Here is a 16,172-nt window from a genome sequence, read left to right as displayed (position 1 = left end):
TTTGGACAGGTGAGATGTGCCTAGCACACATTCCTCCAAAGAAACCCTTTTTTTCTTTTTTTTCTCCTAATGTGGAACATTGAAAAATTAATCCATGCCTTTTGTCATCCAGTAGTTATGGATTGAATGATGTCTTTTAACCCTTTTTGCCAAATCTGCTGCCCCCAGAACACAACAAGGATGTCAGCCTGTTAAACCAAGCACGCCGTTGTCCGGAGACGGCCAACTGACCTGGAGTCTGCACGATCCTTCCCCATGTGGGAAGGCCACCCTCCCCTCCACACCCCCACTATTATTAGGGATTTATGGACCCAAGGGTAGGTAAGACGACGACCATGTCCAGCTTGAAGCAGCTAGAGGAGCTTGAGACCTTCGCCCATTGTCCTTTACAAGATTACAAAGGGTCTTAATATCTGAAGGGAGGGATAGTTATTTTTTACGAACCATGGGTATTGACTTGGGGGGGGATTGCTGAGGGAGGGAGATGCTGGGTGGAGGGGAGTAAAGGGGAGAAAATTGGAACTATTGTAACAATATAATCAATAAAAAACATTAAAAAAATTAAAAAGAAATAAAATAATGCCAAACAGCTGATATTTTCATAGTATATTTAAGGCACAGAAGCTAATAAAATAAATAGTAAATAACTTCCATTTAAATAAATACAGATTGAAAATTCAGTTCTGTAAATTAAATCTAAAATATAAGGGGAAAGCTTGAGTGAAATTTAGTAATAAATTAATTTAAATATGAGAAATAGGAGAGCTAAGAAAAAATTAAGTACAAATTAATCATTTTATAATAACTTATTTGTTCACTTTAGAATTTTAAATGTGAACGAGAAAGTGAGTAAATTCAAAAATGCCTTCCAAATTCTATTCCCAATAGGTAAAGGAATGGAAAAACATATATTGTTAAATGTACAAAGCAGAAAATGAAAAATACACTGAAAATGAAATATGCATAAGGTGTTCAAGAAAACTAAAACAATATATTAACTTATGGCATGTCTTTGAATACCCTAAGCCAGTTTAGCTTCTTGTACAGAACAGAACATATGGCAATATATTTTATAAAAGCTTTTGCAACAGTGTTCCCAAATAAACAGTGCAGCTGTTTCTATAATTGCAAAACAACTAATTTTTACAAATTTGGGACACTAATTCATAGATAGGAAATGGCTGCAGTCTTGTCAGCTGAATCTTAATATTCCACACACCTCTGCTTGAGAAAATATAAGACTGCCTCCATTCATTGTACTGTCTCCTTGCCTTTCAAATAACTATCCTGAAGGTCATTAGTAATGAAGTTTTACCAAGAGCTTTTTCATTCAAGAAAAGGTAGTGTCATCTCTAAAAGTCAGCACTAAGGGGAGAGCAATGGGGGGGGGGGACAACTGTAATAGAACAACAGTGAAAATGATTTATTTTTTTTAAAAAGAAAATTATGGTTTAGAAAAATTAAAATGGAAGGAGAAAGGACTTTGTACTTGGTACAAGTTGCTAATTCCTTTCACAGCCTGGAACCCTAGTTATTGGCTCTCCAGCTTAATGACTGAGATAACACTTTTTTTTTCCCACTAGGAGGTGGTTAAAAAAAGAGTGTTATTCATTGTTGCCTTCTTACAAAAGTGTAACTTCATTTACCCTACATTCATTCTCTCTCTGTCCTTCTTTGTCCTTATTTACTTTCTCTCCCTCTTAGAGAACTAGTTTAGGGGGAGAAAGAGTGTTTATCCCAGCTCAGAGGAGGCATGTTTGTGTGATGACTGCTCCCTGCAGTATAACCGGCAGGATGTGATGTGTGTACTAAACAAGATTGCATTAGGTAAGTCTTAGCCAAAGCAAATTTTCAGTCTCCACCTTTTCTATCACAGTGACTAGGCTTGTCTTGTAATAAACTGGAGCGCTATACTGTACAAACCCCGCTCAGTGTTTTGATAGCCACATTTGTGGAGAAAGAGTCCTGAGGATGTGTTTGCATTCCATGAAAACAGATCTGTCCTTTTCCTTTTAACTCAGATGTTGGTGTCACAGAAAAACAGGTATTCCCTACATCTAAGTGTTTCTCAAATGTGGCAATGATTTTTGCATGTTAAAAGAGTACTGAAGTGTCCTTGGTGTTTCTATCTGCTGAATTTCTAACAATCAATTTTTCACTTTTTTCACTAATCATCTCTTATACAAAGTCTAATCCAAGAAACATCAATGCTCCCTTAAGCCTCATGCATAGGCAATATGTAAGATATAAAGGGAAATATATATTTTTTTGCCAAAATCTTGGTGAAAATATAATATATACAAAACCTACAACAGGGACATGTAAACTAAAAAAGCCTCTACATTTGTTCCAATAGTTATGTATAAATTTTAGAAAACAATAACTATAATGATCCTAAGTTACTAAACAACTTAAGTTGCTAGTGCTATGGTCTGCATGTTTGTGTTCCCTCAGAATTCCAATGTTAAATCCTAAATCCCCGATGTGATGCTATTTGCAGGTGTGACCTTTGGGAGCCAATTAAGTAATGATGGTGAAGCACTTATAATTGGGATTAGGATCCTTTACTTCCCCCACATGAGGATTTAGCAAGAAGATGGCCTCCTGTGAACCAGGAAGCTCACCATCACCAGACACTAAATCTGCATGTGTCTGGATGGTAGGACTTTCTGGTCTCCAGTAAGTATTGTGAAAAATAGCTGTTTGTTGTTTAAACTCAGTCTATGGTATTTTTATTACAGCAACCCAAATGAGCTAAGACAGCTGGCATATATGAAATTTAAAGACTTAAAATAAAAGTAATCAATAGTGATATTTAAAATGCATATGGCTTAGAAGACAGCAAACATCATACTCCTGATATATTTTAGAGAGGATTTATGTATGGTTACTATATCAAACATGAAATAAACAGGGAATTATTAAAAAAGCAAGTACAAAGAATTAATTCACATAAGCTTTGCATATAGATGATGCACATAATTATTTGCTGTATGATTCAGATAAAACTGCATTGATTGTATCAATTTTTTCTCTAATGTAATTTTTCTTACTGTTACTCAAGCGTTGTTTCTTAAACTTCCATTCTACTCTGGATGGGGAGCCTAAAACAGCTTTTTGACATCTCAGTTGTGATATCTCCCAGAGACCAATAAAATTCATTAGTGAAGCTACCTCTAAAAATGTCTGGTACATTGTTACTGCAAAAAAAAATTTGTTGACTGATTTAATAACTAAATTAAAATATAACTTCAAATTAACCAACTCAATTTAAGCTTTTTAAATTTTGTATGTGTGTCCAAAATTACCTGAGTTGTTTGAACTATCAACTGTGACAAATAAAATATACATACTATGCAAACCTCAGTAGGGTAGCACTTGGCCTCTGGAAAAAGATTTGATAGCTTTGTAAATAGAGGTGTAATAAGAACCATTTAAATATACAAACAACATTAGCCAAGTCTCCCTAGTTTACTCATAGTCCACATAGGATCATAGAATCAACTATTTAGTGCATATTTGGTACATATAATTAAACCAGAACCCCTTTTAAGTTTTTTAATTATATAAACCATTATTAAACACTTGGTGACTGAGACTTCACTTATAAATAATAGAATTAATTCTATTAACTTGTAGATTTTTGCACTCTGTTCCCATCATGCATCTTCACTCAGTTACACAAAATAGGGTGTGTGGCATACACATAAGGATGACATTGTGTGTTCAGTTTCTGTACTTTAATAATGCTGATATATTTTTAATGTTTTCAATATTTTATAATGGGCCTACTTATCAGTTCTGACACATCATCAAACAGACACAAATTAACTGAGCATCAGACAGATTTATACAATCGACGTCTAGAATTAGTCTTAACCTAATAATAGTCAACTCATTATTTCCAGAGCCTCAGTACAGTACCTTCTCTTCAAAGTCAATCTCTAAACTCCAAAAGTTGAAAATGCCTCATAAGATAAAACGCTTCCCATTGCAGTGGAAGACATATATAGTATCAATGATGGTGAAATTATGACAGGAAATTCTCAATTTGACACTTATGTGAACGCAATCTAAAAATAAGCACTTTCCCTCACAACATTTTCTCACAAGGCATGTGTAACTAGTTGATTTACACAACCTACGAATGAAAACAAGGTTCTAACCTCTACATCAATCCTTCTGTGAAGAAAATGATCATTATTTTTAAGTGGCTAAAGACTACTGTAGGGAACCGCTCTTCCTGGTTTAGGGAATTGTAGCCCTGGCCTGAGCATGACTGCTGCCAGCACTCTGGCTGTGCTTGTCTTTAAGTCTCAACATAAGGCTGTGTGTGAGACATAATTGAAAGCCACTCAGGGTTTCCGTGGGAATTAGATTTAAAGAATGCTTATTATGCTTTAGAATTTGCTCTGCTTTCTTTATCATTAATGTAACATAAACAATCTCTAGCAAGGCATGTATGAAATCTTGCACCTACTGCCAGTGTGGCATCAAGATATTTGATAGACCCTGACACAGACTAGTCATTGTACCCTGTGTACCAGTACATGTAATCTGTTACTGTCAACTGTAATCCTAACGCCTCCAAGCTATTGATGATTCATGAATCTTGACCTTGTATCTGTCATGTATATCTTCCTCAATAAAAGGCATGAGGGAAGAAGGTCTAATTGCTGTTCTCCACCAGAGAAAGCAGTCACCTTCCTTCCCCCAGACATAATGAAATGTACTGGGTAAAAGTTTGTTCCGCCATGGTCACGAAGCCTCTGCTGGACAGAGCAACTTCCAACCGAGCCTAAGATGCATAAGAGGCACCTCTGCCATAGACTACATCTAGTTTTTTTTTTTTTTTTTTTTTTAATGTTAGGATTACTTCAACAGTGATCAAAAATATTTTGCAATAAATAATCGGGAGGCAGTGTTAAACAACTCCTGGTTTTTGTGCTGCTTCTCACCTTTAGAATCATGTGTTAGGCACCGGTGCTCGAGCCAAAAAAACACCTGCAGGGCTTTCCCGGAGCTTGGCGTGGCCTGCTTTCCTGGAGCGCGGCGTGGCAGACCTGAGGTGGGCTCTTGGCTGCCTTGCATTGCGCCCTGCCGGCCACCTCGCGCACACCACTGCTGCAAGGAATAGGAATCTATGACCCATCACATTAGACCACCTGTGGATGCAGAAAAAGAAGATGACACAAGAAGGCTGAACTGAGTAAAAACATTCCTTTTTTTTTTTCTTTTTCCCTTTTTCCTTTTTCTTTTCTTCCTGAAAGAGGACGGGAGGAGGGAGGAGGAGAAGGAAGGAGGAAAAAACAAACTATATCTCTAGTCTGGTTTATATAATCTTTCCTTCTTATTCCTGTTTTTCAAATGTTGCCTATTTGTTTGAGGGCCTAGTTTAGCCTCCCTTTCACTCTAAATAAATAGACTATAACTACTATATAAATCCAATACTATATAATTCCACTTTACTACTATATTCTGCACTCTTCCCCCTTTTTTTCTATAGTTTTTAACATACAATGTAAATATTACCTACTGTCTTGCACAGTCTCAACTATTATTAACCTATTATCCCCTCTCTCAAAAACCATATTTTTCCTTCACTAAAACAACTCTTATCTATTCTTCCTATAGTGCAAAAGCTCTAATCTCTCTACATCTACATTAATACTGGCTCGTTGGCTGATGATAGCAGGATAGAGGGTGGGGGATATTTTTGAGGGTGTGGGTCTCCTGCCGGGGCTGTGTGTTTATGTTTTTAACAGCATCTCCACAAAAGAATTCGAGATAAAGTGGATAGAGGGACTCTCAATCAACAAGCCAGAAGGAATATCCTAACAAAAAAAAAATCTGAAATATAACCAGACAGCATAAACAAACGATATAAAAGGTACCCCAAGAACATCAGGCTCAGAAGACCAAAGAGACTGCAACACTGAAACCCCCAGATCTACCATAAAAAATCTCATACCACAAAGGTGGAAAGGCAAAGCAGACAAATCCAAATAACAAAAACAAATAAGAAGAATCAAACATGGTAAGACGCAGAAACAACCTCTCAATGAAAAGAAAAGAGGAATCCCCAGAAAGAGAGGTAGATGGAATAGATATAGCCCAAATGTCAGACATGGAATTCAAAACTATGGTGGTGAAGGAGCTCAACATGCTCGAAAACCTCAAAAACAACTATGACAACCTCCAAGGAAGTTACCAACAGCTCCAAGAAAATTACAGGGAACTTTCAGAGAACTACACCAGCATAAAAAAAGACATAGAAACTATCAACAAGAACCAGGAAGAAATGAAGAATGCAATCTCTGAACTGAAAAACACAGTAGAATCAGTCAAAAGCAGACTAAACGAAGCAGAGGATTGGATTAGTGAGTTAGAGGATAATGTAGGTAATAATTCTCAAATGATACAGCAAAATGAAAAAAGATTGAAAAAATATGAACAAGATGTAAGGGAATTACAGGATAGCATTAAAAAATAATTTAAGGATCATCAGAATATGAGAGGGAGAAGAAAAGGAGCATGGAATTGAAAATCTGATAGGAGAAATAGTGACAGAAAATTTCCGAACCTGATGAGTGAAAAAGTTATGCAAGTCCAAGAAGCACTGAGAGTTCCAATAAAAAGGAACCCACAAAAACCCACTCCAAGGCACATCATAGTTAAAATGGCAACATTCCAAGACAAAGAGAGAATCCTCAAAGCAGCAAGAGAAAAACAGCAAATAACTTACAAGGGAGATCCAATAAGGCTATCAACCGATTTCTCAACAGAAACATTACAAGCCACAAGGGAATGGTCAAAAATATTTCAAGCAATGAAAAACAAAGGCCTACAACCAAGAATACTCTACCCAGCAAGGCTCTCATTCAAAATAGAAGGTGAAATAAGGAGTTTCTCAGACAAAGGAAGACTAAAAGAATGCATTTCCACAAAACCAGCATTGCAAGAGATGCTAAAAAGAATATTCTAAGAAAAAGGAAGAGAAAAAACAAAAAAAGAGTAGAGGAACAGAGATACAAAAGGGAAATGAATAAATACATGTCAATAATAACGTTAAATATAAATGGATTAAATGCTCCAATTAAAAGACATAGGGTAACAGAATGGATAAGAAAACAGGACCCACATATTTGCTGTCTACAAGAAACACACCTCAAAACAAAAGATTTACATAGACTGAAAGTAAAGGGATATAAAAAAATATTCCTTGCAAATGGACCTGAAAAAAAAGCTGGGGTAGCAGTCCTCATATAAGACAAAATGGATTTCAAAGCAAGGGCAATAAAAAGAGACAAAGAAGGACATTTCATAATACTTAAAGGAACGATTCATAAAGAAGATATAACACTGATAAACATATATGCAGCCAACATAGGAGCACCCAAATACATAAAGCAAATACTAGAAGACCACAAGAAGGATATTAACAACAACACTCTCATAGTAGGGGACTTCAGCACTCCATTATCAACAATAGACAGATCATCCAAGCAAAGAAACACCAAGGATATACAGGCATTGAACAACACACTAAACCACATGGACTTAACTGATATATATAGAACTTTTCACCCCAAAGAAGCAAAATATACATTCTTTTCAAAGGCACATGGGACATTTTCAAAGATAGACCACATGATAGGACACAAAACAAGCCTCAACAAATTCAAGAAAATTGAAATCATATCAAGCATCTTTTCAGACCACAATGCCTTGAAACTAGAAATAAGCCTCAGGGAAAAAAATCAAAGACACCCAAACTCATGGAGAATGAATAACACACTCTTAAATAATGAATGGGTTAACAATGACATAAAAGAGTAAATCAAGAAATTTCTAGAAACTAATGACAATGAACACACAACATCCCTAAACCTATGGGACACAGCAAAAGCAGTCCTAAGAGGGAAGTTCATAGCAATACAGGCATATCTGAAAAGTCTAGAAGAATCCCAAATAAAATACCTAACCATAAAGCTACAACAACTAGAACAGCAACAACAAACAAAGCCTAGGGCAAAAACAAGAAAGGAAATCATCAAGATCAAATCAGAATTAAACGACATAGAAACGAAACGAACAATCCAAAAAATCAACAAAACTAGGAGCTGGTTCTTTGAAAAAATAAACAAAATTGACAAGCCTCTAGCCAGGCTCATTAAGAAAAAAAGAGAGAAGACCCAAATAAACAAAATCAGAAATGAAAGAGGAGAAATCACGACTGATACCTCAGAAATACAAACAATTATAAGAAATTACTACAAACAACTATATGGCAAGAAATTTGACAACCTAGTAGAAATGGACAGATTTCTAGAAACATATAACCTTCCAAAACTGAATCAAGAAGAAGTAGAAAGTCTCAACAGACCAATAACAAAGAAGGAAATTGAAACAGTAATCCAAAATCTCCCTGCACACAAAAGTCCTGAACCGGATGGCTTCACAGCCGAATTTTACAAAACCTTTAGGGAAGAACTAACTCCTACCCTCCTCAAACTATTCCAGAAAATCCAAGAAGAGGGAAAAATCCCAAACTCTTTCTATGAAGCCAGTATTACCCTAATCCCAAAACCAGGTCAGGACACAGCAAAGAAAGAAAACTACTGGCCAATATCACTGATGAACATAGATGCTAAAATCCTCATTAAATTTTGGCAAACAGGACCAACAATACATCAAAAAGATCATACACTATGATCAAGTGGGATTCATCCCAGGGATGCAAGGATGGTTTAATATTCACAAACCAATAAATATAATACATCACCTAAACAAAATGAAAGACAAAATCAGATGATCATATCTATAGATGCAGAAAAAGCATTTGATAGAGTACAACACCCACTTATGTTGAAAACACTCAGCAAAATGGGAATAGAGGGAGCATACCTTAACATTATTAAGACTATATATGAGAAGCCTGAAGCCAACATCATACTCAATGGACAAAAACTGAAAGCATTCCCCCTGAAATCAAGAACTAGACAAGGCTGTCCACTCTCCCCACTTCTATTCAACATAGTGTTGGAAGTCCTAGCCACAGCAATCAGACAAGACAAAGAAATAAAAGGCATCCAAATTGGGAAAGAAGTAAAACTATCACTACTTGCAGACGACATGATAGTATACCTAGAAAACCCTATAAAATCCAATAAAAGACTACTTGATATAATAAGTGGATTCGGCAAAATAGCAGGGTACAAAATAAATATACAGAAATCTAAGGCATTTCTGTACACCAACAATAAAATATCAGAGACAGAAGCAAAAAAGAAAATACCATTTACTATAGCAACAAGAAAAATATAGTACCTAGGAATAAATTTAACCAAAGAGATAAAAGACCTGTACACTGAAAATTATGCAACATTGAAGAAAGAAATTAAGGAAGATACAAATAAATGGAGGCAAATACCATGTTCTTGGATGGGAAGAATCAACATCATCAAAATGGCCATACTACCCAAAGCAATTTACAAATTCAATGCAATCCCTATTAAAATACCAATGACATATTTCACTGACCTAGAACAAATCCTCCAAAAATTCATATGGAACCAAAAAAAACCCTGAATAGCAAAAGCAATCTTGAAACAGAAGAACACAGCAGGGGGAATCACGATACCAGACATCAAACAATACTACAAAGCCACTGTGATCAAAACAGTCTGGTACGGGCATAAGAACAGACATATAGATCAGTGGAACAGAATTGAAAGCCCAGAAATAAACCCAGGCCTCTATGGTCAACTAATCTTTGATAAAGGAGGAAGGAACATAAAATGGAGTGAGAAGAGCCTCTTTAACAAATGGTGCTGGGAGACCTGGACAGGGACGTGCAAAAAAATGAAACTAGACCACCAACTTACACCACACACGAGAATAAACTCAAGATGGATTAAAGACTTAAATGTAAGCTGTGATACCATAAAAGTCCTAGAGGAAAACATAGGCAGGAAAATTTCAGATATCTCACGTAACAATATCTTCACGGATACATCTCCTAAGGCAAGAGAAATAAAGGAAAAATAAATAAATGGGACTACATCAAACTAAAAAGTTTCTGCTCATCAAAAGAAAACATCAGCAAGATGAAAAGGAAACCAACCATATGGGAAAACATATTTGCCAATGATATCACAGACAGGGGACTGATCTCCAAAATATATAAAGAGCTTATACGACTCAACATCAAGAAAACAAACAACCCAATTAAAAAATGGGCAAAGGACATGAACAAACACTTATCCAAACAGGACATACAGAAGGTCCATAGGCACATGAAAAAATGCTCAACATCATTGGCCATCAGAGAGATGCAAGCAAAAACCACAATGAGATACCACCTTACACCTGTCAGAATGGCCATCATCAACAAATCAACGAACAACAAACGCTGGCGAGGATGTGGAGAAACAGGAACCCTACTGCACTGTTGGTGGGAATGCAGACTGGTGCAGCCACTATGGAAAACAGTATGGAGTTACCTCAAAAAACTAAAAATGGAACTGCCATTTGAACCAGTGATTCCACTGCTAGGATTATACCCGAAAAATCCTGAAACCCTAATTCAAGAGAACTTATGCACCCCTATGTTCATAGCAGCCCTGTTTACAATAGCTAAGTGCTGGAAATAGCCTAGGTGCCCATCTGTGGATGAGTGGATCAAAAAACATTGATACATCTACACAATGGAATACTATGTAGCAGAAAGAAAGAAGGAACTCCTGCCATTTGCAACAACATGGATGGAATTAGAGAGAATTATGCTTAGTGAAATAAGCCAGGCAAAGAAAGCAAAATACCATATGATATCACCCAATACAGGAAACTAAAGAGCAACACAAACAAAGGAACTAAATAGGCAAAGACTAGAATAGTAGTCAGTAGGGGAGAGGGGGGAGGGAGAGAAGTGAGATAAGTAAGGGAGGGGTCAGGTCAGGGAATGTATATGAATGACTCATGGACATGGACATCGGGGAGGGACATAATGGTGGGAGAAGGGATTGGCTGGGAGGGGGAGCAATGGGGGAAAATGGGACAACTGTAATTGAATAACAAAAAATAAAATTTAAACATAGAAAAAAAAAGAATCATGTGTTTGATTGAATTCTAGTGCTGCAGCTAACTTGTGGATTTCTCTTGATAATGATTATATAAGACACAAGCCAGTAGAACCAATATTTATACAAACTGATCTATGTAAAGGTAAGAGGCCTTCATAATGACACTATAAACATTACTTTACAGAAAGCTATGTCTCTTTTTAGGATTCTCAAAAGAGGGAAATATTTAAATCTGGGTTATTTCTTGGACTTTCTAGAAGTCACTTTATGTGTGAAAAAACATCAACTAAATAAAGCTTTAAAATACTGTTTTATGCCACACTGTCTTCAGTACTTAGTAAAGAGGCTAACAATACAAAAAAAGAAAAAGAAACAGTCTGTTGCAAATATTCATGCAACCTGTTATTCTTCCAATTCTATGACAGGCATTCATTTCAAGTGAAATAGGAGTAACATTTGGCTGCCAAAAAAACTTTACAATCAATTGTGCCAAAAGATGTTATATATTAACACTGAAAATGTCTGATGCTCATCATGCAAACATTCTCCTTGAGCTTTAACTCAGAGCTGTGACTGAACTTAAGACTTTTTAAAAGTTGGGTAACAGCAGCAGAATAAGGGTTTCATAGGGCCAGTGATTAAAACTCTGGAACTCCTTCAGGTCTGGGAAGTATCCATTAGAATTGACAAAAATAGAAACTTAAAACAGAATTGAAGTGACTACTGCAAATTGTATAGCAGTTTTTCTAATTTAATGAAGACAGAGGAAATTTGTTCATTAGATCACAAAAATGTAAATTTCACAAATTCTAAGATTGAGTCATCATTAGTTTGATAAGGATAAATGAAAATGTATTTGAGCAGTTTACTTAATTAGGGTTTATACTCCACTTATTTCCCAAAAGACTTCATGATGCTCTATCATAATTTATGGTGAAATCAGCAATGACAAAAACATAACTGGAACCCTGAAAAGAGGACATATAAGGAAGAAGAAAATGAAGAAATGAGTACCTTTATTTAGTTTTCATTTTTCAGAAAAACAAAAACAAGAAAATTATTAGAAAGAACAGTTTTCCTTGATTTAAAACTTATTTTTATTGAGGTATAATTGACATAGAACATTGAATTAGTTTTAGGTATACATTATATCATAATGATTTGATATATGTAAAAATTATGAAATGATTACTACAATAAATTTAATTAACATCCATATCACACAGATATAATTTTTTGTGTGATGACAACTTTAATACTACCCTTTTAGCAGCTTTCAGATATACAATACACTGTTGTTAACATAGTCACCACACCGTATGTTATGTCCCCAGGAGTTATTTATCCCACAAATAGAATTTGTAACTTTTGACCACCTTTGCCCATTTGGCCCATGTCTTCCCTTTCCTTCTGGCAACCACCAATCTGTACTCTGTTGTCATGAGTTCAGGGTTTGTTTGTTTTTTCAGATTCCACATAAAATTAAGTTCATTCAGTTTTTGTCTCTCTATAATTTATTTCACTTAGTGTAATGCCCTCAAGGTCTGTTCATGTTGTCACAATGGCAGGATTTCCTTATTTTTTATGGCTGAATTATATATATTATACCACATTTTTTAAAATGTCCATTCATCCATCAGCGGATACTTTGGTTCTTTCTATGTCTTGGCTATTGCATGTGATGCTGCAATGAAATCGGGAGTACAGATACCAGACTTGTTGGAAGCAGAGCCCTCAGGCTGCTAGCATCTTTCAAAGTATGTAAATGTACCTTTTTCAGGGGAAGAGATGATTGTTACTTTTTTTTTTTCCTCTGCACTGAGCCCTGGGGAGATAGTCAGTTAACAATAGTTTGCTTACTGCCCTTGAATTGAACTTGTGAACGCAAGTCTCATTGGCCAATCTATCAAGGAGTGTGTCTTCTGGGCAGCAGCCACAAAATCCAGCTCCTTTCATGGAAACACTATGACCTGGATCTGTTTAGATGGAGAGCTCAAAAATAGTATATGCTGACCTCACCGGACTCTGGAGAGTATTGCAGTAAGTTTCTAGATGTGTGTTAAATAAGAAGCCTGACAGGCTACAGCTTTTGGGATATGCCTCTTTCATGAAAAGACTGAACGTTTCAGTCTCCTGCCTCTGTGCTGGACCCTGAAGGGGACAGCCATGGAGAGTGAGTCCTGTGAGTCTATTAATAACTGTTTGTTTGTCATAGCTGTGTGAAGGGTCTCATGGACACAAGCTCTCTGGCTTTCAGTGCTGGCTATCTTGGAGGCTGGTCTCTCAAGTGGAATATTTAAAAAGATGGGGCGCTAGATCATCATTCCTCAGGGAGAAGCTGAAAGTCTGAGTTCCCTCCAAATTGTGTGTTACTGTGCCATCGGTGGGGTTTCTGTTAAGATTATGCCTCAACCTCTTCAATTCAATGTGTTTTTTTATTTGTTTCTCACTCAAAGTGTAGAAGTCCTCAGCTAGTTTTTTGGATTTGTCTCAGAAGTAATTGTCCTGTATGCAGCTGTGTAGATTTTGTGCATCTGTGGGAGCAGGTTAGTTCAGGAGCTTCCTATGTCACCATCTTGAACAGAAAACTTAGAAGCAAATATTTATTTCTTGTAACTAAGCTCAAGGAAAATGTTATCACATGGGGTACTGTATAAGTGGTATTTTATAACACTGTTAATGATAAAAAAGCTTTAAGCTAGAATTTTATTAAAATACAAATATAAAAATGTTTTTAAAATCATTTACTACTTCATTAAAGGCAGTTATAATTTTTCTGTTTGCCTGATTCATTGATAAAATTTTATTTTACTTTATTTTATTATGTTAAGAACACAACATGAGACCTATTCTCTTAATAAATTTTAACTGTACAATACAGTATTGTTCATATAGGCACTACATTGTAGAGCAGACCTGTAGAAAGTATTGTCTTGTATAACTGGAACCTTATTCCTGTTGAAAGCATCTCCCAATGTGTCCTTCCTTAGTCCCCAACATCCACTATTATACTCTTGCTTTCTATGAATTTGACTATTCAAAATACCTCTTACAAGTGGAATCCCATTTATAATAGCCACTTTGGGTTCCTTGTGCATCTCAATTAACAGACAAATAAGGGAGTTAGAGTGCTAGTTGGGGTGGTTGGTCCTGACTACTAAGGGAAAATTGTACTACTACTCCACAATAAAGGTAAGGAAGAGTATGCCTGGAATGCAGGAGATTCATTAGGGCATCTCTAGTATTACTACACTCTGTGATTTGGGCCAATGAAAAACTAAAACAACCCAAACCAGGCAGGACTGGTAATGGTCCAAACATCTGGGGAATGAAAGTTTGGGTTAGCCCAGCAGGTAAAGAACCATAACCAAATGATGTACTTGTTGAACACAAATGAAATGCAGAATGCATTGTGGAAGAAGGTGTTTAAAATGCCAGCTATGACCACATTATCACTTACAGAAATGATAATTGCAAGTATCACTGTATTTGTTCCTTATTTTACTCTAATGTGTGTGGGTTTTTTTTCTTATCCACTTATCATGTAACATAAAATAAACTGTATATATATTATAAATATTAGGTATTATTAATTTTATTTCATAACATTTAGTTACAGAAAGTCAAGGAGAAGAATGGATATCACTCAAGGAATACCTCTCACAGAATTTTTCTGTGAGGTTCAGAAATTTTCAGACAAGTCAAAGAATGAGGAAAAGCCAGGGAGAGCAAGATGATCAGTCCTTCTTTTTGTAAACAATTAACTCATTGCATTTGATTTATACCTCTTATCCAAAGGGATGGTTTAGTTTAATCCAAAATTACACAGTACAAGAAGGAATGACCAGAAGATTATTGTAGATCATTTAGGTGTTTCATTGCTTTGCTTTTTCAGTTATATGGGTTTTGGGGTTTTTTTTTGGTTGTTCTTTCCAATTTTTCCTATGCAGTCTTTTAAAAATATTATGTTAAATATCCATGTTAAACAATAAAAAAGAAGACTATGGATTACTCAGTTTTCTTATCACCACAAATATAAAATAATCTGATTTTTAAAGTGTTTTTCAGTTCTAAAGTACTATAATGATTATAGCTTGATAGATATGTTTTGAAGTCACTATTCAGTGTAAGTCTTATTATCTCTGTAAGTCATCTAATCTTTCAGCTAATTCAGTTCACAGGAAAAAATGTGTGGACAGGAGACACAGTTGACTGCATTTTTCAATTTTCACTTTTCAACAGGTTATATTTATATCATGCTGACATACTAAAAAGTGAGATGAGTAAAAATAATTATTCTAGGTGGAAAAAATAGTTCTAAGACTATATATATATATTTTTTTCAATTCAGTGCATTTTCTATCTTTGATAATATTCTTAATGCTAAAGTAATATGTGCTAATGGAAGACAAACTTGAAAATACAGATAAGCAAAAATAGACAAAGAGGAACTAAAAGAAGAAAAATCTATTTTAATTCCAGCATCCATAGATAATTATTATTGTTTTACAATGTATTTTCTCTAATTCGTCTCTTTTACTTCTCACCTCTGGGCATACTATATATGCAGTTTTGTATCTTGGTTAATTATCTCAATACCATATTATTATTTTTCTCATGTTAATAAAATGAGATGCAATTCTCATTTCCTTTCCACAAAAGCTATTTGATTTGATATACCATTATTGCTTAACTAACCTTCTATTTTGGATATTTTAGTTTGTCCCATTTTTTTGTTGTTGTTCAAGTAAACACAGCTTTAATGTATATTTTGAGAGAGTTGAAAAAAGTATTGATATTTATCCCCTGGCTATAAACCACTATTTTGATCTATATAGAATATATTTAAGTATAAAATATGAAATAAACATATAGATATAGTTACAGAAAAAGTATATCTATTTACTAAATACTATTTATTCTAACATACTTAACTGAATAGTAACTCTTTTCCATTTCAATTTGATATGCTCCATTTATCATATACTAAACAATTATCTTCTACTTTCCTTTTATAATTGCTGTTTTGTTCAATTAATCTGTAAAGCTTATATGTGCACCGGTATAACACAATTTTTATTATAGCTT

The sequence above is a fragment of the Furipterus horrens genome, unplaced genomic scaffold, assembly GCF_987537825.1.
Source record: "Furipterus horrens unplaced genomic scaffold, mFurHor1.1.pri manual_scaffold_17, whole genome shotgun sequence".
Classification (NCBI taxonomy): domain Eukaryota; kingdom Metazoa; phylum Chordata; class Mammalia; order Chiroptera; family Furipteridae; genus Furipterus; species Furipterus horrens.
Note: the sequence above shows the minus strand (reverse complement) of the source record.